We start from the raw sequence: 26641 nt of genomic DNA, 5'->3' as shown, positions 1-26641 counted from the left end.
CCATTTATTTTCAGCTTAAAGAAGTTCCTTTAGCATTTCTTGTAAGCCTGGTTTAGTGGTGATTAATTCCTTTAGCTTTTGCTTATCTGGAAAACTCTTTATCTCTCCTATTCTGAATGATAATCTTGCTGGGTAGACTAGTCTTGGTTGGAAGTTTTTCCTTTCAGCACTTTAAATATGTCATGCCACTTTCTTCAAACCTTCAAAAATCTGCTGATAGCCTTATGAGAGTTTTTCCCTTGTAGGTAACTTTGGTTTCCTCTTGCTGTTTTTAAGATTCTATATTTTTTTAAAAATGATTTTATTTATTTCTTGATTGATTGATTGACTCCAGGGGAGAGGACAGGGGCAGAGGGAGAGGGAGAGAGAGAATCTCAAGCAGACTCCACACTGGGCACAGAGCCTGATGCGGGACTCAATCTCACGACCTTGAGATCATGACCTGAGCCAAAATCAAGAGTTGGACACTTAACCAACTGTGTCACCCAGGCTCCCCTAAGATTCTCTCTTTATCTTTAACTTTAACATTTTAATTATAATGTGTCTTGGTATGGATCTCTATGGGTTTATCTTACTTGGAACTCTCTAAGATTCCTGGACCTGGATGTCTCTTTCCTTCCCTAGATTAGAGAACTTTTCAGCCATTATTTCTTCAAATCAGTTTTCTGTCCCTTTTACTCTCTCTTCTCCTTTTAAGACCCATATAATACAAATGTTATTCCATTTGATGTTTTCCCATAGGTCCCTTAAGCTATCTTCATTTTTTAAAATTCCTTCTTCTTTTTGCTGCTCTGTCTGGGTGAGTTCTATTGCTCTGCCTTCCAGCTCACTGATCTGTTCTTCTGCTTTAGCCCATCTACTGGTGCACCCCTCTAGTGTATTTTTCACTTCAGTTATTGTATTCTTCAGCTCTATCTCTTTGTTGAAGTTCTTACTCATCCATTCTTCTCCCTAGTTTGGTCAGCATCTTTTTGACTATTATTTTGAACTCTTTATCAGGTAGATTACTTATCTTTGTTTCAGTAAGGTTTCTCTGAAGTTTTGTCTTGTTCTTTTGTTTGAAACATATTCTTTGTCTCTTCATTTTGCCTGATTCTCTGTGTTTGTTTCTATGTATTACATGAAAACAGCTACCTCTCCCAGACTTGAAAGAGTGTCCTTGCATAGAAGATAAACTGTGGATCCCAGAAAGCAATCCCCCTGGTCACCAGAGCCAGGTGCTCCAAGGGTGTCCACTGTGTGGGCTGTGGGTGCCCAACAGCTGGGGCAGGGCTGAGAATGCAGCACAGGGGAGATCATACACTTGCCCAGATGGCTATGGCACAGTTGCCATGTGGGAGCCAAGTGGGCAGTATGTTCACCTGGCTCATTGTGGCACAGCTGCAGTGCAAGAGGGCAAGAATTGCCCACCTGTACTACAGAGCTGGTGGAAGACTGTCAAAATGGCACCCACCATGCCAGCATTAGCAAAGTAGAGTAAGATCACAAAAAGGCCAGCACTTCCATCCCTGGAAAGAGTCTCAACAGTTTCCTGCCCTCTGGCAGTTACTTTAAGATTAGTAATGAGTCTCCTTCACAAATAGTCTAGGTACTTTTCAAACTTCTGCTTTTGTGCTGGGTCTCAGCATGAGTGAGTCTGTGTGTCATCCCTTTAAAGGTGGGTTCTCCATTCCCCCACAGTTCTATGGTTCTCCTGGACACAATCCCTATTGGTTTTATGTTTTGGAAGCTGGTCTCTCCAGTGCAGGATCCAAGAGTTGGGGTTCCTAATATGGGGCACAAATCACTCACTCCTCAGGGAAAGTTTCATATTGTTGAGATCCCTCCTGGTTGTGTGCTACTGTGCCTGGGGAGGGGTTTTTGGCAAGAGCACATTTCTGCCTCTTCTACGCATCTTGATATGGCCCATTTATCCTTTGTTGTGGAAGCACTGTTCATCTAGTTTTTAGGACTTTTTCAGGGGAAATTATTCCTATATGTAGCTGCAGATTTGTTGTGTCCGTGGGAGGAGGGGAGTTCAGGATCTTCCTACATTGCCATCTTGAACCACCTACAGAATCCCAGTAAAAATTTTGAAGAGTTAATGTTAAATGAGTTTGGAAAACTTTATTAGCATAAAAAGTATGTGCAAATGTATTTGGATAGTGAAAGCAAAGTAGAAAATAAGAAAAATCAAAAGGGCATTTTCTCCAACTATTATACATGTTATCATACATAAAGAATCAAATATCTCCTAAGGCAGTCATGAAATTTTGGACTCATGACTAATCCATTCATCCCAAGAAAACATTTAGCCTTTAGAAAAGGGCATTATCTCCCGGGCCTAAAGCACATTGTGAGCTTCATCATTTGACCTTTTCATTTGCCTTCTCTTGGGTTGCTACTTCTCCCTAAATTATAAAAAGAAAAATGAGCATCATTGGGGCTCAAGGGAAAAGACCAGAAGAGACCTGCTCTACATCACTGACCCAGGAATTTGGGGCAAGATATAGGGTTTTGCCCCAAGTTATTTACCAAACCATCAAAAGCAATAGCATGCAAAGTAGAAACGAGGGAGGAAAAGAAGGTAGCTGGCAGAGGCCAGGTAATTATGGTTGGGAAGAGAAACATGATGTGTCCATGTATGAGGAAGGAAAATATTTTGCCTGTACCAAGCTTCTCTAGCCCACACTGATTCTCCTTTTGCTGATACACAGGAAAGGACCACCAATGACAAGTACATGTTGTTCTACCCTTGACGCAGCTAATTGGTCCAAGTTGATATCTGTCCCAGGCTGAGTCAATCAGCTCTCTTCCCCAGGATTGTTGGTCTGGGACCAGAGAGCATGAGTCAGTCCTATGCAGTGCCATAAACTATAAGATGTATACATCCCAGGAGGATTTGAAGTCATCGTTCCCATTTTATCTGCACCTGGTCTGCAGTAAGAAAAAAATGAAACCGACATGCTGAGAGAAACCAAGAGATAGGGAGACAGTATCAGATGCATTCAAGTCCTTGCTGGTGACGCCCAGCTATGGCCCTAGTCTTCTAGCAATTTCACTGACTCTTCCTTCAATTATTCTACACATAATCATGTAAGAGACAGGTGGTGCAGACCAGCATCATAAGAATTTACTTTCGGGGGGCGCCTGGGTGGCTCAGTCGTTAAGCGTCTGCCTTCGGCTCAGGTTATGATCCCAGGGTCCTGGGATCGAGCCCCGCATCAGGCTCCCTGCTCGGCGGAGAGCCTGCTTCTCCCTCTCTCACTCCCCCTGCTTGTGTTCCCTCTCTCACTGTGTCTCTCTCTGTCAAATAAATAAATAAAATCTTTAAGAAAAAAAAAAAAAAGAATTTACTTTCAGTACACAGACCCAGAGTGCAAAGGCCAATCCCTACAGAATACAAAAAGAATAAATTAGGGGCAAGAAAAAGATCAATTCTGCTCCACACATGAGATAATCCTTTAAAAATAAATTTTCCTAAGTTAATTTGAGTTGGGTTTTTGCTGCTTATAGACAAGAAAATCTAAATACTTGATTAAAAAAAAAAGATGCTATGCCTAAGTCCCTGTGAATATAATAGGGGACTTAGCAGATGATTCGTTTGAGAAGCAAAGACCTCCATGACATTTGGCCATCTGAGTGTGCATAAGTCCTTTGCCTTGTTGATACTGGAGTTCTTTGGAAACTGATTACTCATACACATGGATATATGTACATATATGTATACATAAGTTTATGACTACTGGGCATAGTCTTAGCACCAGAGGTTAAAATCAATATGTCCTCTCCCTGATTCAATGTAGTCTCAAGATAATGTGAGATTATTGTGGGGGAGTGATAAAGACAATTTTGCAGCCCTCAGAGAAGTTTTGACAGTTTACAATTTTCTAAAACAATATGCAAGACTTGAGAAAGCATATAAAATGCTAATGTGATAAGCATTTTATATGAAAGCATAAACAAGGTTTATGTGATAAGATTGATTAGAAGACCAGGTCTCATGCAAGCAATTATAATTGACACCTGAAGACAGATCTAATTTCTATCATATCAACGTAAACAATGCACCTGAGCAAAATGATGTTCCCAAAAAAAGTATTATAGTATTAACAGGTTTTGGTATTTAGATATCGAACACTGAGATTCATGCTAGTTATCTTGGCCATGTCCAGGTAGATCATTCTACCAGCTTGAAATATTAAAAACATCTGAATTAACATTCAATATAACTTTGTAAAGATTAAGCCGTTTACCAGGAACAAGTTTTGTCCCACAGGGAAAAATATATTATTAATTTTATATAAAAGATTTTAATATAAATTTTAAGATAAATTATATAACTTTATATAATAATTTAAAATAAAATATTAACTAATTTAGGTACCTTTTATTTAAATAAATTCTAGTTCTCTTCATATCAACATCTCAAAGGCCACTTCATAAACACCACAAGTAGATGCCAACAAGTCCCTGTTTCCTCCAAATGTTTCCTCAAACCTCCCAAATGCCTAATTCTTAGGGCTCAAGAGCTCCCAAGGCACACATATCTGCACATTGGGAGTGAGCAAGTGCGAGAGGCATGGTTTCCAGCCGGCCCAGCCATTATATAAGCCAATACTGTCAAGGTTAGTTTCTTCCCCAGATTTTGCAGATCATTAATATTCCTGAACTTCTATTCAAACTTGAAGCAGATTGGCTTCTTCATATAGGAAAAAGTCCATTTTTCTCCCAGCCTCCCTGAATACCACAAAATGGAGAGAAAAGGTGAGCACAAGTGGTTGAGGGTATCACTTCATGGTTTCCCAGCAACATAGATGAATTCTCTCTCTCTCTTTTTTTTTTTAAAGATTTTATTCATTTGAGACACAGATACAGAAAGAGAGAGAGAGCATGAGCAGGGGGAGAGGCAGAGGCAGAGGGAGAAGCAGGCTCCCCGCCGAGCAGGGAGCCCGATGCGGGACTCGATCCCAGGACTCTGGGATCATGACCTGAGCTGAAGGCAGATGCTTAACTGACTGAGCCACCCAGGCGCCCCTAGATGCATTTCTTATTAGAAGTTGGACGAGGGCCAGAGAGAGACAGCTGTAGTCCCATCTAGTCTCTTGTTCCTCCAGGTACTGATGTTCTGTGCCTCTAGTTTAAATGGCTTTGCCTGTCTCTCTTAAAATGCTCTAGGGAAGAAGTCAGCTAAGTTAACCTGGGCTACCAGGAGCAACCTCCACAGCCACCCTCGTCACCGCTCCTACCTCTTCTCTACCTTAAGCACCTGTGCAGCCTGTCCACAGGAACGCTGCGCCAAGTGTGCGTGCAGGCAAGTGTGCGTGGAGGGGCTTGGGGAGCGGGGAGACAGAAAGGAAGGAAGCACAGGATCTTCTGTTTGCATCTTTCTGACACCAGTCCCTGTCCCTAGTTATAATTTTTCATAGCCGACTTCAGGATAGAGCTCCTTTGAAAAATAGCAAATACATCGCTAAGGTCGCATTCAGGTTTCCAAGCAGATTCAAGCCCCCTGCACTGAGGGCAGCACCACCGTGTCTGGGTCCTCATTAAGCAGCGATCTTTATTGCAGCCCCACTGCTTTCACCACCATCTGACTGGTGCCAGGAAGTTTTGATTTATAAGCTGGAGAGTGAGAGAAAAGAGCCTTAAAATGGTTTCAGGGTGGAGATTTCTTTTCTTTTTTAATGAGCATATTTAGGTTGTTATGAGTCAAGTTCAAAATTCGAGTCACATATGAATAATTTTTATAGGAGGAGGAGTAACCTGATGTTCAAATTCATTTGCCTCCCATTTTGAAGTAATTCATCTTTAAAATTTCTGTGAGAATTCTACGGAGTTGCCCAGAAAACAGCACCAACCATCTGTAAGTAAAAACAAAAGCTCTCTATAGTATATATCACAGGTTCAAAGCACTTTGGCATCGGCAGATTGAACACGTTATTAAAAGAATTTAACTGCAAGAAGAGCGACCATAATTACACAGCAGCTGGTCTAATGTTGACAAAACAACTTTTAAAGGCTTTCAGAAGCCTTAAAGGCTAATCAATTAAAAAGGCATGAATAGTAATGTGCATCCTATCTTTAACACTGCGACTGCATCTCCCACAAATACAGTGAGGTTTTCATTTTGGAGCAATCATTTCTTATGTCCTACAATTAAGCCGAACACATGAATAAATTCTAAGTTGCGTCTAGGTGAGACCATTATACTTAAAATAAAATAAGTCCATAAAACTCAATTATAAACACTGAACTTAATGAGCATTTCCATAGTAGCAAAGTTATTATCAAAATGCCAACAGCTCATGCCAGAATTTGTGCTTACTTTACCAAGAACAGGCAGAGAAGTGTTTTAGAGTGTTGTCTACACTGGCCAATGATACGCTGGAGGCATAAAGAATAAATTAATGGACGGATGAATGTTGGAATGAGTCTGTCCTTGGCATCCAAGGAACACTGACTCAAACCCCATGAGACTGGCCCAGGGGTCACGTTGGACGGCTTCCTCTGCCAGGACCCGCCAGTTTCCTTCAAGGCCCAGCTGAAGTCCATCCCCTGCAGGCACCTTTCACACTTCTCACAAGGCTTGTTTCTGTTCCAAATCCCTTACAGTCTGAGAATTAGAAAGGATTTTATGTATCACTGGATCCAATCCTTTCTAGGACCCTGCTAACTTTTTCTATCAAGGCCCAGACAGTAAATAATTCGGGCTCTGTGGGCCACAGGATGTCATCACAACCACTCACCTCTACCACTGTAGCGTGAAAGCAGCCTGCACAAGATTTAAACAAATGGGCATGGCTGGGTGCTGATAAAAACACTTACAAGGGAAGCAGGAAGCTGGGTTTGGCCCACGGTCGGTAATTCTCTGACCCCTGCTCTACCAGCATGAGTCCCCTCGTTCCCATGCAGGGTCCAGGGAGCCTCTTTGGGGACCCCTCCCGTGAAGAAAGCTAATCCCCTCCTAGTGGCCTCTTCCATTTTGTGAAGCATCCCTTCTACTGACTGCAAGGAATCCCTCTGTAATTGGCAGGCCCTGTCACATCTTCATCTTTTGTGCACCCTGCCCTCTCCTAAACCATTCTCCCATCCCAGTGTGCCCTGCAGAGACAGGCCTTCAAAACCGTTTTCTTTAACTGAAGACAATACCACCAGTGTTGCCTAGCATTGGAAGACAACTGTGGGATATGGCGGTCTGCCCCACTCATGCAGGATCTATCTCATGGCAGATTTTATTGTTCGTTTTCTTCTTCCACGTACACATTCTTCCCCCCTCATTTAGATGGCAAGTGAAGCATAGTCCCTGGCACCTAAGCTCCATTTAGTTTTATGAGTGAGAGTGGCAGAATGGCCACAGAAATACCAGTCAACAAATCTTTTTAAACACCTTTCTCCGCAAATTCAGTGGGGACTGCTTCCCATACAGGATGTGGCCAGGTCACCACAGCCACAGTAAGACTGCTCGTGGGTCAAACTTCCTCAGACCTAAAGGCTGATCTTTGAGAGGCAAAAGGCCTCCTTTCTCTACTGTCTCCCACCCACCAGGCTTCTGGAGTGAACTTTTAATGTGGCGCACTGTGTAACACCAACATCCCAGCTGGGAACTGTGAGGCTGGGCCCACTCTCTGTCCCCATCCCCTCGCCTTACAGCAGCCCTCTCTCAGTCAGCTTCATATCCTGTGCCATTTATCCCTCTCCTTAATAATCACTACCCCAGAGCAATACATACACTGTTGGCATTTATGCGAAAGCACACAGTAGGCCTTCAATAATCCACTCTCAAACTCAAGAAATTAATAAGAATCTCAAGAGTGCTCCTTATAAACAAGAAATCCTCCTCAGGGTAAGAAATTGGGGCCCTCACAGAATTCTTCAAGGCATGAGGAAAACGAGTTTCTCACAATGTTACCCCTAAACTCTACTCCCCAGGATCATTCTCTTTCACAATCAATCGTAAAATATTCAAATAGGCAATTTTTTAAAATATCTTAGTGAGAAAAGAATCTTTAAGACCATGACAAATACCTGATCTCATTTAACGTCACTTTACCTTTTTATGTTCCTTCTCCTCACCCCTGTGAAGGACAGGAAGGAGATATTTCACAAAGTCCTGTACCACGTGCACTCTTTAGCAGTAACCCCAGGTGGAGTCCCTCCATGAAAGACCTGCTTGCGGACACTCATTGAGGGGTAGAGATGCCGCAACAAGGGGACACTGGGCACCTACCCATTCCACGCTCCAGAAAGCCCAAGACAAACTGTCAAATCCACTGTATTGGACAGTGGGCCCTAGCCATGTATGGCCACTTAAATTTGAGTTAATTAAAAATAAATACAATTTAAAATCTAGTTCCTCAACTGCACTAGCCACTTTTCAGGTAGAAGCCACATGTGGCTAGTGCCTACCATGTTGGCCAGTGCAGATATACAGGATGTCTGTCACCACAGAAGAGACTAGAAAGTTCTACCAGATAGTGCTAGTGGGGCCCAGTGTGCTTCTCAGTGATTGCTGCTCTCCAGCCAACACCTATGAGGCTTGACTGGTAAACTGTCAAGGCCTCCTACTCTGTACCTCCTGGAAACCCAAAGGAAAAAATGGGGTATGGAAATATCACACCTGGTTGTGCCAAACAACACCACATTGTTGTAAAGGCGTTCTTTAAGTAAAATGAAAAAAAAAAATACATAATTTTTCTTATCTCAGGGAGTTCTGCCCAAGTCCTCAGCCTTTGCAACAAAGTGAGAAACTTTTACGCAGAATAAAAAAGAAGCTTGATTCTCGTCTGGATTCTAGCAAAAAGTAGGGGGACAGGGAACAAGAGGCGAAATTTCTCTATTTGTTTGGAACGCATCATCCTTTGTATTATTTATGAAGTTCATTTTTGCTTTAATTATCACTTTGCATGGAAAAAGAATGGGACTTTTTTCCTTTATAAAGGAGGGGTCCAAAGTTCCTGAGAAAGCAATAAAATACTTATGTGCCTTAGATTTATCACCAGGCAAGTAAAGTTGGTCAATAATCTGCCTCTATGTAGCACAGCATATAATTTTTTTCAGGTTTACTGAAATTGCCATGTCTCTAAAATCTAAGAACAAGAGAAAGTTGCTAATAAATTTTAAATTTCCCACATAGTTACTTTGGAGAATGTAAAATTATGAGAGTAACTAAATTCAAATTCCAGGCTGCTTTCTGAAAGACGAGCTGACCTCCTGGTAGTCTATAAAGTCTGTGGAACATCTGTTTTGATAACATATGTACTTAAAATTCCCCACATGTCAGTTTCAAGTTACTACAAAATATAAAGCAGCACCAGCTGCAAGGATAAGGAGGAAAAGCTGTTAGCAAAGTGCCAGGAAATGTTCAAGATTTTAATGGGACCAAGTCTCTTTACCATTGGCATATCATAATTTTAGGATACAGACCAGAGACTAGAAATCCTACCCCTTCCACTTGTGAGAAAATTCTACTGTGATCTTGGTATGTTTTCCCTTATCACCTTCCTATTAAGGAACTGTGGTATTCTTTTTTCAATTGAAGTATAATTGATACACAATGTTACATTAGTCTCAGGTGCACACAATGTTACATTAGTCTCAGGTACTAAGGATTTGACAAGTTTATATGTTATGCTATGCTCACAAGCATAGCTACCATCTGTCACCATACAGTGCTGTTACAATACCACTGATTACATTTCCTGTGCTGTACCTTTCATCCCTGTGACTTATTCATTCCATAACCTGAAGCCTGTACCTTCCACTCCCCTTCACCCATTTTGTCCATCCCTCCTACTCCATTCCCCTTTGGCAACCACCAGTTTGTTCTCTGTATTTATGGCTCTGTTTCTGCTTTGTCTTTTTTTTTAGATTCCGCATGTAAGTGAAATCATGGTATCTGAAAGACACAGTATGTGTCTTTCTCTCTCTGACATATTTTCCTTAGCATAATACCCTCTAGGTCCATCCACATCATTGCAAATGGCAAGATCTCATTTTTTATGGCTGAGTAATATTCCATTATAGAGATAGATACATAGATAAATAGATACAGATGGGTATAGATAGATACATTTATATCTATTTATATATAGCAATTTCTTCTTTATCCATTCACCTATTGATGGATACGGGCTGCTTTCATATCTTAGCTATTGTAAATAATGCTACAATAAACAGAGGGGTGCATATATCTTTTCAAATTACTGTTTTCATTTTCTTTAGGTAAATACCCAGTTGTGGAATTACTGGATCACATGGTATTTCTATTTTTTATTTTAGGGGGAACCTCCATACTGTTTCCAACAGTGCACAAGGGTTCCTTTTTCTCCATATCCTCACCAACACTTGTTGTCTTTTTGATATAAGCCATGGTAACTGGTGTGAGGTGATATCTCATTGTGCTTTCAATTTGCTAATTCTAGCACCTTTTAACCAAAATGCCCTCCTCTCATTCTTTCTACCCAAATATTACCCATCTGCATAGATCAGTTCAATTCTCACACTTTCCATGAAAGTGGCTTCATCTCTTCTAGCCCACAAATTCCTACTTCTCTCTGTACTTACAGCAAATAATAAAGGATCGTACATCTGCAACTTAATTGTCCTCCTTCTGCTCTGACACCCTGATTTAATCTCCTCATGTTTGTGGATCTGCTCCCATTTCTTCACTATCCCAGAGATAGTGAAGCTCCCAAAATTACCTCTCCCCAGAACTCATCCATAGTCCCAACACCTATTCCATATCTCCACTTGGAAGCCTAACAGGTATCTCAAATGTAAGATGTCCAAAGCTCATCTGATCCTTTTCCGAATCTGCTCCTCCTCAGGCTTTCTCAGTGAATGACAGCCCAATCCTTCCAGGTATCAGCCATCTGACTCTGCTCTCTCATTCATGCCCTGCATCCTACCCTCAGTAAATCTTACCTCCTGCATTCTTTCCAAATAGACAAAGAATGCCCTTTCACCACCTCCACTGCAACCACATGGATCTAAGCCAACATCATCTGAATTGCAACAGCCTCCTTCCAACCTTCCCTCCCTTCTATTATTTATTCCAACAGTAGCCAGTGATTTTTAAAATCATACAATTAATCAGGTCTTTCCTTGATACAAATTCTTCCAATGGCTCAACTGACTCAGTCCCTCGTGAAAGAAAGAAAGAAAGAAAGAAAGAAAGAAAGAAAGAAAGAAAGAAAAGAAAGAAAGAAAGAGAGAGAGAAAGAAGGAAAGAAAGAAAGAAAAGGAAGGAACATCTTTCAATAACCTCTAAGGCTCTGCATTATGGATGGTCTGACACCTTACGCTTTTGACATTTTACTACTCTCCCTCTGGCTTACTTCACTCCTGACACTGGTCTTCTTGCTGTTTTGAGGTTGAGGCATGATGCTACTGCAGCACTTTTGCATTTCTGCCTGGAAGGCTCTTCCTGCAGAGGTCCCCAAGGCTCTCTCCCTTCCCTGGTCCCAGTGCTCATGTGAAACTTTCACCATGGGGTCTCCTATGACCATCATATTTAAAGTTACCAACTGCCTCCTGTCCACCTCAGACATTCCCTCTTCCCCACTTTAGCTTCTCCATAGCTTTTATGACCATCTAACATACTGCATATTTTCTTATTTATTTCCTTATTTTCTGCCTCCACCCTTGTAGACTGTAAGCTCTAAGGGGCCAGGGATTATGTGAGCCTTATTCACTGCTTTCTCCCCAGAGACTTTTGCCTGTTTCATTCGCCATTGTGTTTCCACCTTGAACTGTGACTGACACAAGCTGATCCTCAAATATTTAAAGAGAAAGAGAGAAGCCAATTACAAGTCCCATAAGGACGGTTGCCATGTCTTACTGTTCCTTTTTATATCCCTGGATAGGGCCCAGAGAAAAGTACTTGTTGCCTGATTACTGCTATGTTTACATTGGCAAATGTAAAATATTAGGTCATTCAAATTGTTGGACATGTTAAATGTAGACAGTGGTGATGCAATATTAAAAGATGTAACAATTTTTAAAAGATTTCAAAGCTATTTAAACTTAAGCTCATAATCTCTATTCAAGTATGAACAATTCTCAAAATCACCAATAAGAGACAGCTTCTTAAGTGCTGCCAAAAAACAGATACAACTACCTGCCCAAAAAAGATGGGAAGAGGAAACCTCAATGCTGTCATTTATTGGGGAAATTACAGCAAATAAAATTTCAATGCCAAGCCCCAAAACAAGCCATTTGGGTTGTGTTTTTTGTTTTGTTTTGGTTTTGGTTTTTTTGCCATTAGGTTGGTTATTAAAATGGACAGGTGCTTTTAATAAATCAACAACACTGCCAAGCGATGAGAATGGTGATGACCGAGGGAATTACAAAACTGGGTCAGTGCAACAGAGAAAGGAAGAGCCTTTCCCCTTCCCCCACTGCGTGCACCCTGTTATCTCCCATGCAACTAGACTTTAACAAGGGAGACTTGCTAGTCAATAAGTCTCAGAAACGGTTCAATCTTTCTACACATCGAGAGCATTGCCTATAAAACGTCAACAATTAACTATAGACCAACTACACACTAGATTCTTTTTCACATAAGATAATTTGAAGATTATGCAGAAAGCTTTACGGAAATCCTTCATCCATAAAATGATCGAGTGTCCCAAAAGGGGAATGCCATAACACGTCAAAACAAATCCTACCTAGTGTTTTTACGGCACTTAGGTTCAGGCTCAGGTTCATCCCTACGTGAAGGGACCCTCATCTCTTCCAAAGTTCACTGAGCTGCTGCAGTACAGAACCAACCGCTCAGATACATCTCTTCTGTTTTGTACAAGAACTTCTAAGTAGAATTCTTTTATCTGTGTATTTTTTTAAAAAACGGAAAATAAACATTAGACACTAGCATCCTATTGCAGGTTATAAAAATGTAGTTTCAACTGTTAAGAAACATAGGGTTGTATGTCAGGTAATGATTACATGACTGGCAAGACAGTGGTGACAATTATAGGGAGCACTGTTCATGCGCTGATCTGTACATTTATTTGGCAAGCACTGACTGAGTAGGGAGAATCTCTGCTCATCAAACATCTAGTGAGTATCTATCTACTCTGTGCCAGGGCTTGCAATGAGTGAACTAAGGCACCATGCATAAGTTTAAGGCAACAGGAAAGGTGGCCTCTAAAAAAATGAGAGTTGAATTCAAAAATTGGAGCACAGCGTGGTTTGGAATCCTTACCAAGACAACTCAAGGTGAGGAACCATGAGCCCTCCAAATTAAGCCAATATTATAATATGCCTTTTCTCATTTGGGAAAAGAAATACTTATCAATTGTCCACCAAATGTCAAAATTCAATTTAGAGTTTAAAAATGTAATTAAATGGATACAGCTAATCCCAACTTTTTTTAACAAGACAAGAATAACTAAATGGGAATATTGATGATTCATCAGAGATAAGCTTGAGTTCAAGCAACAGAACACTTGACAAAGATTCTTAAAAATTTAGAGTGGTGGAGGACAGATAACTAAAACTTAGAAATAGCAGAACATGTAAATTTAATTGTAAAGTGAAATTGGTATCAGATTTTGGCTTTTATATCCTAACACTGCCTCATAAATTATTTTTTAAAAAAACATCTGAAGAAAACCAAACTCATAGGCCACTGTAAGTTGTCTGCTGTAAATTACCTGGAGGCTAACCTACAGAGATTCAGATGAGCCTAACGTTAGAGAATTCACAAAGGCAATGATTACAATATGAAAAACAGCCAGTGTGAATCCTTGCTCTTCTTTCAACCCAAGAGATTACAGATGGTCACCACGTATTCCCCCACCCCCTACCACCTCTGCAGGTGGAGCTATTTCAGTAGGAAAAGGCAAAATCCAGACCTAGCCATGTTATCCCCTGGACATCTATAAGGGCCTCCCCTCCATCCTCAGAACACTGCAGCTTCTTTACCAGGTCCTCATCAAGCAAAGGGTGAATCTGGCAGGAGCCAAATAAAAAAAAATCAAAGATCGGTCTTGGTGGGGCAAGGTGAGATAAACATCTTCTGTAATCCTGAAGATGAAGGGAAGAGCAGTGCCCATTTTGTATTCATTGAGTATTTGTCTTTTCATCTTGCTGTTAAAGCTCTGTGATTAATTGCACTGCTTTGCTCAGAAATGCCTCTGTCAGAATAAAATCTGTGTCTTTTGCAAACTGTTCTTTTCTGAAATATCATCCCCTCTATTAGCATAAATGTTTCAATATTTTTGTTAAGGGTGTGTGGGTGGGGGTATGGGTGTGTTTGGGAAAGTCATTATTTGTGTTTTGACTGCCTGTGACTTTATGTAGTCTAAAATATAAAAGTAATGAGGAAAATGCCTACCTTGCAGGTTTACACTATCTTGCCGTGCTCCTCTCTTAAAGTAGATGTAGGGATTTTCTAACAGAGTACATTTTTTATCAAAAGGTTTATACACAACACACAAACTCTTCTAGATAAGAGGCAGGAGCTAGCTAGAAAAGAAACAGAAGAGAGACAAACTAACTGTAGATTCAGAGAATTTAAAACCCAGAAGAAACTCAGACATCAGCTAACCAAATATCTCGTGTGGTACCGAACACTGACCCTCAAGATGTGCCTTCAAAGGGGGTGCTATTGTCAACCAGGTTTAGGGTTCACTGAGTAGTACATCTCCTTTCAGACATTTAGGATGATATTCAGTTACTAAAGGTTCTGAAGTCTTACAACTTAAAGAAATACATTATTATTCAACCCACTGTTTCTCAAACATATTGGACCATCACACACTTTTTTCTGCCTTCAACATTCCACAGAACTGGTGTCTCTTCTAGCAGATCCTGTTCTAGAAGTGCTGATCTTGTATAATCATTTTACAGATGGGGAAACTGACATTCAAAGTTAACTTGTTTGGCCAAGATCCGGTAATTAGTGGTTGATAAGTCAGAATAGCATGACTGGAGTTTAGATAAAAGTGGGAAATAAGCAGAGAGCCCAGCATCTTTCCTTTCCACTCATACCTCACTGCAAAATGGTTGCCTCTCCTGAATCTCTGTCTCATTCCCCTCAGACTCTTATATTCCCTCAACTTCTACTTGTCTACTTGACCAATGCGTGTAGCTGTTAACCGGCTCAGATTCATTCATTAGTGAGTGTGTCCTTTCCATACCCTACCCCAAGCCTTTTAACAATGACTTACCAGGGAGTGGCTTTCATGGAGGCCAGCAGGACCACGGCAGATAATTTAAGGCAGACAGACCTTTGTGTTTCTCCTCAAATTTATTTACATTTATTGTAGGGCTTCCCCAGGTAAGACTGGAATCAGACAGGATAGGGACCGTTTTCTCAAACTGATCATAAAGTAGATGATCCTATCCTTATTGTCCAGTTCTTTAGCTCCTTCTTTTCTTTACTCTTTTCCTTTCCATCTTCCACGGTCAACCTTATTCAATACAGTGTTTCTCCTGGAGAGATCAGAAACCCTCCTGCCGTGTCAGAGTGACCCAGAAGCTACAGGAGATGAGTTTACCTACATGCCTGCAATGTCCTCTAGGTGCTATATAGCACTCTGCATTTCCTGAGTTTTCTCAGCCTAGCTGGAAATAACCCCTTCTGGCAAAGGTCTTTCCCAGATAGTTCCCAAGCTGAGAAGAAAGTACCATTACAAAATGTATCTTTTTTTTTTAATGCTATTCCATTATATGCTATGTATTGTCCTTCATTTAGAAAGCTGCACCTCTAAATAGCTTTGGTGGGAAAAATGTCTTTTGTATCCTGTTGATCATCACTTGCCTGGCTTGGCTATACCAAAGAAAAACACTGGCAATAGTGGAAGATGAACCCAGAATTGTTTCTCAGAACTGGGTGGAGTAGATGTTGATCCTGCCACATCTCACCTGGTGCTCCTTAAAACAACATTTTAAATCAGCTGGCTGTGATTCCGATCTATGACAATGGAACAGGAAGAAGAACATTGACTATTAGAGATTAAATCTTGCCTTGTCTAGGTCTCCATTTTAAAAGTGCCAGCCCTAACTATGCATGTGACTCTCTTCTATGAGAAGGGGGCCGTGTGGGAGATGGCTCGTAAAAGAGTTTTTCAAAGCATAGAAAGATTTTGTATATATTTACCTATATATAGCACATTTGATATACTGTCCCCTCGTTTATTCTACTAGAATAAGGATCAAACACACTGAACATATGCAATATACATAGTTAGGCAGCCATCATGTAACCTAGAGACAAAGAATACTATTGAGGTGGTAAGAAATTACATATGAATAATAAATCTGGGTGATAGGAAGGAGAATGATTTTCTTCCTTCAATATTTCTGTTGTTTTTGTTGAACAGAAATGATCTATGCACTTTAAAAAACACAGTACACCTTAGTATGAAAGTGTGATCAGCCAATTTTTTATTCCCACTCATGAAGATGGCACACCTATCTTTCCCAAGTCTTCGGTCATGGTGACTAATGGCTTAGAGTCTGTTCCATATAAACCTCAATACCTAGAAGGTATTTCTAGGAAACAAAAGTAGGGAAGTGTCTCTGAAGAGAACAGTCACCACTTATGGTATTCGTTCTTTGTGGACATCCAGAGACTAAATTTTCCATTGGCAGAGAAGTGAAGCCAAGTAAATTTAGCAAATCAATCCATCCCTCCCATCTAAACTAATCTTTTGTAATGACCCCATCCCGATCTTTACAGCTTTTTCTCTATGAAAGTGTTAATTCTAGTCCACATATTTATTGAGGGATTACTCTGTGTAAGACAATATGCTTATGCTAGCATTCAAGAGTAATAAGACATTATGAAAATAATAAGCTAAATGTAAGAGACATGTGGGTATGAAATACAAGCATAAGTAAAAGAGTAAAATTTTTACTGATAAGAGGAGAATCAGGAGAAAAGGTTTCTGTGGGAAGGATGCACATGAACTAGGCCTTGAAGGATGAAAAGGATTGTCAATTGGCAAATAATGGATGTAAGGACATTCCCGACCAAGAGTCAGAACTGCTGCAAAAGTTTCTGGGAATTCACTCAGGTGGGTGATTGGGAATATGAATTAAAAGAATTTCATAAAAGAAAATTCTTCTATGAAGTTATACATAAAAGAAAAACCATGTACTTCTAATACCAGTCCTTTGATCTTATATGGAAAGATACTATGTAAATGCAGAATATTACTTCTATTAAAGTCAGTATTTTTAAGTGGTAACATTTTTAGAACACTTGAAAGTGAGCTTTTTTTCCTCTTCCAGATAGAAAAATTCTAAGAAATTAAATGTATTCCGCATGAATAATCAAGTCAAAGAACAGTGAAGATCTACAGAGCAAGAAAAGAACAAATTCCAGGGATATGTGCTAGATCTTTTAAATTATTTATTATAGATCTCAGCTCTTAGAAGCCAAGAACTCTGGTTAATTTAGTTTGGTCTAAATACCAACATCATGCCACACTTTCAGTTGCTCAAAATTATTTTATTAGATCAGCATTAATGGGTAATTTTAAATGGCAAATATATATATATATAGGTTCCTACTCACCTGGGAATCTAAAGTTTAATTGGTGCAGCCCTTTGATTTTATAGTTGAAGCAAATGAAGTCCAGACAGTGGGTGACTAACTTGCTAAAGGTCACCCAGCTAGTTAATGGCAACCAGTTAAACTGGAGGAAACTAAATAACTTGCCCAAGGTCACACAGTTGGCAACTGGTGGGGCAGAATTACAACCCAGGAGAGCCTAGACCCCTAACCTTTACTGGGCTCTGCTCCTCTGCCAATGGAAAATTAACATAATCCCACACAAATACATACAGCACTGTAGATGAAAAGCCATACAAACAAAAAGTAGAGGATAATAAATGCTATTATTATAAGGGCAAGTAAGTGTATACATTATCTAAATTGCTTTAATGGCATAAAGGAACTAGTATTTCTAGATGTCTTGATGGAAACTTAAATAATGTGTACATTTGCTAACTTATTATACGATTCAGTACTGAAAAGGAAAAAGTGAGATGAGAATAATGCAATCTTTATTTCTCCTGCTTTTTGTGAATAAAAACATTAAGAAATATATTTTTGAAAATGGTCACTCAAAATCCTGCCACTCAAACACAATAACTATATTGTTAAACATTTAGAATGCTGCACGATACTTGTTTTGATAATTCAGGTAACAATCTTGATTTTCTTTCTCATGGCAGAGACAGTAGGACAATCCTGGGCTTAAGAACTCTTACATCTATGGCTTCCGAAAGGTCTGTCAAAAGATGAAGATTCCGTGCCCAGTACTTCTGTCTCGCCTGACAACCTATTATGTGGTAATCACTCACATATATACCTACATGTTTCTTGAACCTATTTTTAATTTTAGCCTGCATGCCCTCTTGGCAAGAGAGAGAATGAGGCTGAGCAGCTGGGAGGGCAGGGTGGGGATGGGGGTATTACACAGTCTTTGGGCTTATTACTTTCTGTCCAAAGTCCCTTGCTTTCAAATGCCAACAGATGTTTTCTAGCTCTAGTTTTCCACTTTCATGAAAAATAATCCAAGCTCATGCTATGGGTAAATGTGTGCGTGAGAATTTGACTTCCAGTATCCATCTAGCTCTTCTTTTGTAGCAACCTGATAAGGGTAAAAAAGTCAACGAGGTTACTAGTTATGGTAACTCTGACCCCTAATTGGTAGGCTGAGCAAAATCACCTGATGGGGACATCATACTTGGGGTATCTCTGACTGCCATGATTCTGAAAACTGGGCACATCCCTTGTGGAGTCCTGGAATCTTTGTCTAGCAGTTGTTACAAGAAGTTATCAGCTCCCAGGAGCATGAGGCCTCTAGGCCAAGATGACTCCCACACCTGTCCAATGTTAGTCTCATCTCCTTACGCCTGAGCTGTGCTCCATGAGCGGCTACAAGGACTCCCACAAAGGAATGTCTGAGGGCAAGCTGTGGTTCCCATCCTATGGTCTTCTGGTTACACTGGTGCCATGCGTGACCTGTGGTAGTCCTGCAGTCAGATTAGTTGAATCTAAGGAGATCTTCTAATAGGCATTACAGGAACTTTCACTATATATAGACAAGGGTCCTATCCCTTGAGCCTTTATCTTTCCTGGCAGTGTTCTTTTTTTTATATTCTGTCATCAGATACTAGCCACCTTCCCCAAGTGCTCATTCACAATTCTGAGCACTAACTTGATCATTTGAGTGCTCTTATCTGATTCCTTCATGTCTATTTTCCTTGAGGAATGATAATAAGAGTTGCATGCAGTGGGGCACCTGAGTGACTCAGTCGGTTGAGTGTCTGACTCTTAGTTTCAGCTCAGATCATGATCTCAGGGCCATGAGATGGAGATGGTGTTTAGCTCCGTGCTCAGCATGGAGTCTGCTTAAGTTTCTCTCTCTCCCTCTCTCTCTGCCCCTCCCCCCACATGCTGTCTAAATAAATAAATAAATAAATAAAATTAAAAAAAATTTTTTTTTAAAAAAAGAGTTGCATGGAGTAACATATATATCAGATTTTATATAATAACAAGATAAACTCATCTGTTCTTCCACTAAGATTCTGACAAACCAGGTATATTATTATTATTATTATTTGACCATAGCAACTTTTTGCTCTGAAGGATGTTGGTGAAGAAAAACATTGACTCCCAGGTTTCTTCTAGGGATCTGGTGTTGTGTTCAATTGTGAACATTTAATAGTTCACAGCATACATTTCTCTCTTGCAAAGATTCTAGCTTACCAGGAAGGGGCAGAGCTCACTGGGATCATACACACGGGAAGTCCAAATCAAGGAAGGAAGGTGGTGATCCCAAGTCCAGGCCTGAGAGAAAGGTAAAATCTAGAGCCAATGAAAGAAACAAAACCCCAAAAACACAGGAAAAAAATGAAAGAAGAGAGAGAATTAAGTGACAGGATCTGGATCAAAAGTCAAGAATAAGCCAGAGGATCCAATAACCAACTCAGACCATTTTTGTGGCCCAGGGGTTGTATAGTACAAGGAACGTCAGGATGACTTACAGATCACAATTAAATTAAGACTTGAATGAGTCATATGACCTAAAAGGATAAAATGGACCTTAGGATCTCTTCTTATTTAAAATCTCTGGGAGTCTATTGGAGCTTTATCCATTTCACTCAATTCAAAACATCTGCCAGTATTTACTGGGAGACTGCCATGTACCGGGCACCAAGGCAAGTGTTGTGAAGTCCGAAGGGAAAGAAACAGACTTGGTCCCTACCCTCATGAGGCTTACAGTCCACAAAGGAGTCAGCAATGCTCCCAATAACTTGGTTCTGTTTATCCTGATAGTTAGGGTAAAAATGGAATGAATCTCTTTCAAGTTCCCAGTTCTCGTTACCTAGAGGAGAGCACAAGTGTTCATCTTCAACCACACTTTTTCCTAATAGCAAATACAAGACAAGTACTCACACATGCTGCCTTTTATATACAGGGAGTTCAGGGCAAAATTTGCAACTACAGATTTCCAGAAGACATAGATATGATAATCAAAGAAGCCTTTCTTATAGTCAAACAGTATGAAATCTGAGGTTATAACACTCCATCCTATTTTCATAACACTTTTTCTTATAAGAGCGATACATGTTCATTGTAGAAAATTTAGAAAACACTGAAGTAAAAGAAGACAATAAAAACATTTGCAATCCCATACTACCCAGAGATAGTCACTGTTAATATGGTGATGCACTGCTTTCTATCTAGATCAATGAACAGATAAGTAGAGGGGATTTATGTAAACTTACTCAACACATTTTCAAAAAATGGTATCACAGTAACAGAGTTTTATAACCTACTCTTCTCTTAATATTGACTTTAACTTGGTGGACACACTTTTCTTTAGAGGGCTAAGAGAATATTATCCAGCTTTGTTGACTGCTGATAGGAATAGAATTTAAAACCATCTCCTATAAATGTACTTGGGACTGCTTTTCCTGAGTACACTTATCTTCAATCTTCTATTTTGCCTTTAATCTTCTATTATTTTTCTTCCCATTTAGGTTGTCTTTTAAGTTATTCCTATGGTTCAAGTTTATCAGCTTGATTTTTACTTACTCATAAGAACTGCATGCCATCTGTGAACATTTATAAAAGTTTAAATAAAATCATCCTCAAACTACTTCCTGGAAGAGTCTATTTGTCCACTCAGAGGAGTGTCTATTTATCTTCACTCTTTGTTTCTTGCTTCTTGGCCAAATAAAAAGGTCATGAATAGGGAGGGAACTGGGATTTGAAATCTGGCTAGGCTTTTTAAAAGTTTAAAAATATCATATTTTCTGCAACACTGTAGTCACAAACATATTTCCTCCTTTAACTTGAATCCATTATTCCCCCTTTCTATAAAATATGTTGCATTTGCTGTCATCCATGTTGGCTTTGAATACCCATCTCCCAATTGTCCATGGAGACACGGATCTGGTTTGATGGCTCCAGGGTCCTCCCTGAAACCCTTTTCCTGACAGGAACCCTAAGGATACCAGCCAATGCCCCAGAGAGCTGTCACTTACACACTAAGTTTCTTCAACACACTTGGGTAATGGCCACCTGGTCTTAGTGATTTCTCTGTGTCTAGTCTGTGGATTAGATCTGCAATATCCTGAGTACTCACCATTTGTTCTATTTCCTCCAATGTGATTATTGCTTGAGAAAACCTGGGTGTAAGAATATTACTCAGCAAAAGGTGAAGCAAGGAATTCATTTACCCCGTATTCTTTATTTTATCTCTGAGTATATGCTTGGTATGATGTAAGCCAGGTGCTTCTACAACTCTCATTTCACAGTATTTAAGAGTCCTTTGCTATTGTTTTAGGAATCCACTGCAAGGATTTTTTTCAAATTCATTTTTGGCTATCTCATTTTTGTGTGCCTGGGATCTGTCGCCCTTTGCAAGCTTGATTCAGTAATCTGACCCTTCAAAAATTTCTTTTTCATTACGTATATCTAAGTAAGAGCTCTTTTTATTTTTTTCCTATGTAATCAGTGTTTCAAATAGCTTGAATACAAGACCTTTATTTTTTCATCATAAGTTCCCATAAGGAAATCCACATACTCCCCACTTTTCTCTGGGCAATTTAATTTCTTAAATATTTATTTCCATTTTTTCCTCTTTCATGTCTGCATTGAATTATCTTTCAGAGAACTGATTATGTACTTGATGTCTTTCTTTGGAGTCCTCTCTCCTATTATAATATCATATTGAATTGAATTGAAATATATATATATATTTTCCTCATTATGTGGTCCAATCTGCATTGCATCTGCAAGGCACTCAGTGAACATTTCCAGAATGAACGCATGATACCAACAGCTAACAATCATGGGGCATTTACTGGGTGTCATGTTCCATGCTAAGCGTTTGACATGCATCGTGTCATTAATTCTCAGGCACTACTAGACTGTAAACATCATTGGCAAGGAGTTTGTCCATGTATCCTTAGCACCTACAGCAGTGCTGGCATTTAGTAGATGCTCACTGAATATTGCCATATGGATAAACTGAAAAACTGCATGAGGTAGGTGTCATTACTACACATGCTTCACACATAAGAAAACTTACATATTTTCTTACATGCCTCTCTGAACCACAGAGATTCAATCACTTTCTGAGGTCCCACAGTTAGTATGTGAAGCCAAGACTTGCTTCCAAAGCCCACATACTTAACTAGGACATATTACCGGTAAACTCAATGCCTACATTAAGGCAAACAAAATTAATTCTATTTATCTTAACAAATATTATGCAATGTCACAAATAAATATTGGGAGCAATAATCTCCCAAGAAAAGATTTGCAAATGATGGGTTTTTAATAAATAATCAGATAGACAGATAGATAGATATCTGTATGCTCCTTATTGCTAACTATGCAAGTAAAAACAAGATTTCTCTCTAATCAATTTATCTTCTGTTGCATTTGTACACTAGTTAATGAGGATTTCAGGACTTTTGATAAATGGGTGTTTGTTTTTTTTCCTGAGTGGTTCTGGGTTTATTTAAGTAATCTGTTTTGTCAGTTCTTTTTAACATAAGGACAGCACTAATGAAACGATCATTTATTAGGGCTTCCTTGTAATTGTCTATAGAGTTTATGAGGAGCTTCTGCTTATAAAGTGGGAGACTTACATATTTCTGTCACTGTTACAAACATCTCCGTCACTACCGGTCCCTTGATTTTTCCTGAAACACTACCATTTGGACATCATTCTTTAGGGTTTTGATTACTTATATATTTAACAATTCATTAACAAAAATAAGATGCCACTTTGAAAAGGATAGTTCCTTAAAAATAATATTAGCTTTCTCCTTAAATCCTTATCAGCCTACATCTTAGTGGGAGTTAAATGATATTTAGCAGAGAGCAAACGTTTTTGGGAATGGTACATAATGGTCCTGAAGCCACAGGTTGAATAGTAAAAAGTAAAAAAAAAAAAAAAAAAAAAAAATACTAAAAATAGTAAAAACAGTAAAAATTAGAAGTAGGAAAACACTGAAGAGGTAGCCCACATGAAGGAAGGGAGGAAGGGAGGGAGCAATGGAAGTAAGCAAATAGAAAAAAACTTGAACTCTACCATTCACCTTGGAAAAATCATAATCTCTGAGAGCCTCAGCTATCTACCTGTAAAATGGGGGTGACAAAAATATGACTTCCTCACAGACACTTTAATAGCAGATCTCAATGTGCCGTGTAAACTGTATAACATGATACAGCATATGGTGTAGTTTTTTACTTGACATTATTTGCCCGTAATCAGCCCCATTTACGCATTCTGTAATATAAACATTCATCTTAAAAAGACTGTCAACAGCTTCAAAATACAGACCCACGAATCCTTTCTGCCTTTTTTTGGTCTGGAAGCATTTCTGATATTTTTAACCCAAAGAACCAATTCACAATTTTTAACAGCCTCTGTGTACCTACAAGCTTGGAAAGCTTACTGTGTGCTCTGAGGACTAGAGTTCGATAAAACCTCTGTTTAAACAAGGAAGCCTCTTTTGAGTCCTGTTTCAGTCTGGTGCCTTTGGTCAAGGTGGAAACTAAAATTGAAAACAGATAGATGTTTTACATTTAAATGGATTTAACATAAATGTGCATTAAGCCATTTCATGGGCGATTGCACAAATATCTTTTGCAAACTTGGTTCACGTGAGCACATATACAGGAACCATTAATGTCTTCTAGAGAAATAAGGTGTAGATCCAAAATTTTAAGCAGCTATCTTGAGTCCTCTCACTCGAAGGAAAATGTAATGGCTTTAAGGGAATTGCTCTAATAATATCATGGCATCTGCAATGGCTGGCCAGAGCAGAGCAGAACAGAGTGTATGTCACCGTAGTTCAATTTAACAAGAAATAAGCTTCTCCCTGGAGAATCTAAACTCCCTAGTCTCCCACAAAGAAAATTGAATTTTGGAGGTCACACTTTGGGTAGGTTACCGGAGGGAGAAGCTTAACATTCTTTTTGTCATATGCTCTGGGAGGTCAATGCTATTCTACCAACAAATCGCTACCAAAGATCTGCTGCCCGCTCAACCCCCCTCCCAAAATTTTAAGAGCCCTCGTAGTCCCCTAGGAAATGGCAAATGATTGTGACACTTAAGATACCTGAGACCACGCCAGATACCATCATGTAGAAACATCAAGTTTTGTACCGCGAAGTGAGGAGAGGGGTAGATGCCTGGGGTGGGGAGTGGGGAGGGGAGGAGAGCTAATGAGACTGTGGTGGGGGTCAGAACGGGTCAGACAGACCCACAGATAGAGAGCTTTAGGCTAAAATTGACTGTTTAGCCAAATGTAAATCAACTGAACTGCTGTTACCAGAGAGAAAAACACATCGCCAAGTCAAGCCCAGGCGAAGCCCTGGCTCTGTGGGTGGACTGCCCCTTCGCCGAGTCGCCCGGGTGGGTGGTCGGAGGGCCTGCAGAATTCCCGCAACGGCTGGAGGCGCCCCAGCTTACCGCATCTGGGGCAGCGGCCCCGGGTGGGCGCAGCCAGGCCATCGACACCCCCACCCCACCCCCCGCAGCAACATGTGGGGCGCTGCCACTCCGCCTCCCAGTAACTCCCTCCGGCTGGAGTTCCTGGTGGACGTACACTTGGCCCTGAGAAGGTGCTGAATTACTCTTGGGAAAGATTCCTCCAGCGTTTAACTTGGCAGCGCCTGACATTTCCATCCCACCCCCTGCGAGCCAGCACTACACACACGCACACACACGCCCCTCTAGACCTGCCCAGGCTGCGCTCAGTACCGGCTGCCCACTCGGGGACAGAGCACCGGAGCGGGATGCGGAGGCGAGGACCCCAGCTCCGCTGGCCCCGGGAAGGGGCGGGGGTGGGTGTCTTAGCGCTGGGTAGTTCCGGGGACTAAGCCCACTGCCTGAATGGCCCAGAACCCGCATTAATTAGGGCCGCTGGCACCAACGCAGTCTCCTTTTGTGCTCTCCCGGGAAGCCCGCCTCTACTCACCCGGGCTGCGCGCGGATTCCGGCCGCCAGCGGCAGCCCGCTGCCCCATCCCACGAACACTGCGGCGCCCCCAGAGTATGCAATGCGGAGCCCCGGCAGCGCGCGGCCGAAGCCGGGGAGTGCGGGGAGGGAGCGAGGCAGGGAGGGAGGAGGAGGGAGAGAAGGAACGCGGCGGGGAGGGGCGGGGGTCGGCGGGGGGCGCGCGCGCCACTCCCACTCGCGCCGGGCACTCGCCTGCGCCTGCAGCCCCGGCCGGTCAGCCCTGCCTCGCGGGCCGCGGGACCAATCAGCGCGCGGGGGGGGGAGCCGAGCCCTCCGCGGGGCGCGCTCATTGGCCCGGCGCTCTCGACCCAACTCCGGGAGAGTCGGCCTGAGCGCCAAGTCTACAAACTCCAGCCCGCAGGAGCAGACCGCCCGGCGCAGGTGGGGCGCCCCGCTCCGCGCTCTGGCTGGCAGAGGGAGTCCGCCGAGTTCGGTGGCGGAACAGAGAGGATTTGAGACCTGCCCTTGAAGGCAGTTCCCAGTGAGCGTTCCAAACCAGCAGTGTTTGCTCAGGTTGCACGGATTCCTTCCTGTGAGCGACCCCCTACGCCGCTCGCCTCACCCTGGCTAGCAGTTGAGTGATGGAAAGCTTGTCAATGTGAAATGGCCCCAACCAAATCCTACTCCTGGCCACCCCCAAGGCCGCGCGAAAGCCGCAGCACCTAAGAGCTGGAAATCAAGTCCCGCTCTGAACCCAGGGCAGACCTAGACCTCCTGACTTTGTCATAGGAGAAAAGACTGCGGGATGGACGATGGACCGCTGGGAGAAAGCCTGGGAGGCAGGTCTTCCTGAGAAAGTGGGAATCTAATTGTGGTTTTGATAGGCATAATTCTCCCACCCTCTGCCAAACCCTACTCCAGGTAAAGGCACCCTCCACCCCCGCCAGTCTCTCGGGAGGTATTGAGTTTTCTCTTCCTTGTTGTAAATCAGGTTTCACTCTCCTGGACTTTTCAATCTAAAGCCTCAAAGTGGAAAGGGAGCATAGCCTTTCCCTCCTCCCCCTCTGAGCACTACCGGAGCGGGGGGGCGGGGGGGGGGAGGGCGGAGGGGTTGACCGGAGAAGAAGAGAAGAGAAAATCCCCGGAAGGTCCCCCACCTGTCGCCCCACCTCTGCCTGGTACCTGGCCTGCAAGACTACCTTCGCTTTAGG

At 41.4% G+C, this 26641-nt stretch overlaps 1 protein-coding gene across 2 annotated transcripts in view; it reads right to left on the bottom strand.

Moving 5' to 3' along the window:
* The window catches only part of LYPD6 (LY6/PLAUR domain containing 6), a 118119-nt gene extending 92444 nt beyond the window's left edge, over positions 1–25675 (bottom strand). Inside the window, exon 1 of one of the 2 annotated variants that reach the window (XM_078070774.1) lies at positions 25450–25675. The gene's annotated coding sequence lies outside the window, so the exon portion shown is untranslated. The remainder of the gene's footprint in view (positions 1–25449) is intronic. The other variant, XM_036092563.2, reaches the window with a different exon arrangement.
* Positions 25676–26641: the final 966 nt, after the last annotated feature.

This window comes from Halichoerus grypus, chromosome 4, assembly GCF_964656455.1.
Source record: "Halichoerus grypus chromosome 4, mHalGry1.hap1.1, whole genome shotgun sequence".
Taxonomy (NCBI): Eukaryota; Metazoa; Chordata; class Mammalia; order Carnivora; family Phocidae; genus Halichoerus; species Halichoerus grypus.
This window is presented reverse-complemented; position numbering and strand designations above follow the sequence as displayed.